This window comes from Aythya fuligula, chromosome 32 (assembly GCF_009819795.1).
Source record: "Aythya fuligula isolate bAytFul2 chromosome 32, bAytFul2.pri, whole genome shotgun sequence".
Lineage (NCBI taxonomy): Eukaryota > Metazoa > Chordata > Aves > Anseriformes > Anatidae > Aythya > Aythya fuligula.
The window spans coordinates 622,246-625,000 of record NC_045590.1 but is presented as its reverse complement, the minus strand read 5'-3'; positions in this window follow the sequence as shown (position 1 = coordinate 625,000).

Genomic DNA, 2,755 nt, shown 5'->3' with positions numbered 1-2,755 from the left:
TGCGCCAGTCCAAGCCAAGAGCAGCCAGTTTCTTGAGGAGAATGCTGTGGGAGACGGTGTCAAATGCCTTGCTGAAGTCAAGGTAGACCACATCCACAGCCTTTCCTTCATCCACCCAGCGCGTCACTTTGTCATAGAAGGAGATCAGGTTTGTCAAGCAGGATCTGCCTTTCATAAACTCATGCTGACTAGGCCTGATCGCCTGCTTGCCCTGCAAGTGCTGCGTGATGACTCTCAGGAGGATCTGCTCCATGAGCTTCCCTGGTACTGAGGTCAAACTGACAGGCCTGTAGTTTCCCGGGTCTGCCCTCTGGCCCTTCTTGTAGATGGGCGTCACATTTGCTAGCCGCCAGTCAGCTGGGACCTCCCCCGATAGCCAGGACTGCTGATAAATGATGGATAGTGGCTTGGCCAGCTCCTCTGCCAGTTCTCTCAGTACCCTCGGGTGGATCCCATCCGGCCCCATCGACTTGTGCACATCCAAGTGCTGTAGCAGGTCACCAACCAGTTCTTTGTGGATGGTGAGGGCCACATCCTGCTCCCCATCCCCTTCCACCAGCTCAGGGTACTGAGTATCCAGAGAACAACCGGTATTGCCGCTAAAGACTGAGGCAAAGAAGGCATTGAGCACCTCCACCTTTTCCTCATCTTTTGTAACAAGGTTTCCCCTCGCATCCAGTAAAGGATGGAGATTCTCCTTAGTCCTCCTTTTTGTGCTGATGTATTTATAGAAACGTTTTTTGTTATCGTTAACGGCAGTAGCCAGATTGAGCTCCAGATGAGCTTTGGCCTTCCTAATTTTGTCCCTGCACAGTCTCGCTACATCCTTATAGTCCTCCCTAGTGGCCTGCCCACTTTTCCAAAGATTATAAACCCTCTTTTTTCTCCTAAGATCAAGCCACAATTCTCTGTTGAGCCAGGCTGGTCTTCTTCCCTGCTGGCTCGTCTTTGGGCACGTGGGGACAGACCGTTCCTGCGCCTTTAAGATTTCCCTCTTGAAGAGCGCCCAGCCTTCCTGGACCCCTCTGCCCTTGAGAACCGCCTCCCAAGGGACTCTGCCAACCAGTGTCCTGAACAGCTCAAAGTCAGCCCTCCGAAAGTCCAATACAGCGGTTTTACTGGTCCCCTTCCTGGCCTCGCTAAGAATAGTGAACTCCACCATTTTGTGGTCACTCTGCCCAAGACAGCTCCCGACAATCACATCCTCCACCAGTCCTTCTCTGTTTGTGAAGAGAAGGTCTAGTGGGGCACCACCCCTGGTAGGTTCACTAACCAGCAGACTTGTGTGCCGTTTAAAATCAAGAACTGCAAGCATTCAGCTTGGGAAATACCTAATGAATTAGCTTTAAAATTGTTATTCCAGGCCCATACATTCAGTAAAAGTAGCTATGAGTAGAACTGACCTCCTTTCTATGAGCTAACTAACTGTATACAGATCCTTAGCTAGAAATATATAGGTAAGAAAAAGTGACCTATAGGATTACTGTAAAGAAATTCAGAGATGATACAGAATCACAGAATCACAGAGTCATCTAGGTTGGAAGAGACCTTCAAGATCACCTAGTCCAACCTCTGACCTAACACTAACCAGTCCTCCATTAAACCATATCACTAAGGTCTACATCTAAGTGTCTTTTAAAGACCTCCAGGGATGGTGACTCAACCACTTCCCTGGGCAGCCCATTCCAATGCCTAACAACCCTTTCAGTACAGAAGTTTTTCCTAATATCCAACCTAAACCTCCCTTGGTGCAACTTTCTCCCATTCCCCCTCGTTTTGTCACCACGCATGTGGGAGAATAGACCAATCCCCACCTCACTACAGCCTCCTTTAAGGTACTTATAAAGAGCGATAAGGTTGCCCCTGAGCCTCCTTTTCTCCAGGCTGAATAACCCCAGCTCCCTCAGCCATTTCTCGTAAAACTTGTCCTCGAGACCCCTCACCAGTTTCATTGCCCTTCTCTGGACTTTCTCGAGCACCACCATGTCCTTCTTGCAGTGAGGGACCCAAAACTGAACACAGTACTTGAGGTGCAGCTTCACCAGAGCCGAGTACAGGGGGACAATCACTTCCCTAGCCCTGCTGGCCACTGACATACAGTCAGTGATTCACTGACATGCAAATCTAGGAATCTCACCCATTTTTTATATATACATATATACATGCATATATATATATAATATAAAATGTAAGTACCTTCCCCTGATCAGAGCTTTCCCTATGAGCTCTAAAAATAATTTAGTCCAGCCAAGACTATTTATAGTACAGACTCACATAACTGTGCATGGGAAGGAACTAGTTTCTTTAGAGCCTAAAAGCATTACTGTTCGTATGCAAGGACTGCAGAATATACACAGTGCTCACTTCTTTGTGAAAGCTAACCCATGTGCATTTTTTCTTTCCTAACAAAATAAAAACATGGACCAGTAAAAAGTTTAAAAGGAAACTAGGAATTGTAACTGCCGAATGTTATGCCCATGGTTGTAGTCTGCACTCACTCATTTATACTTCTGTTGAACTACCAACTGTTCACTGTAAAGCAAAGTTAGCTTTACTGAGATCTAAACTGAAGGAAGGAAGAATAAAAGTACTGAAAGCTGTGGCTAAACTACTGAGCTTTTTGTGTCTTACTTTTATTTATTTCTGATTTACACTGCTCCAAATAAAGGTAAAGGCTCATACATCAGCTTTTATTAAAAATACAAAAGAAAGAAGAAAAGAAAAGAAAAGAAAAGAAAAGAAAAGAAAAGAAAAG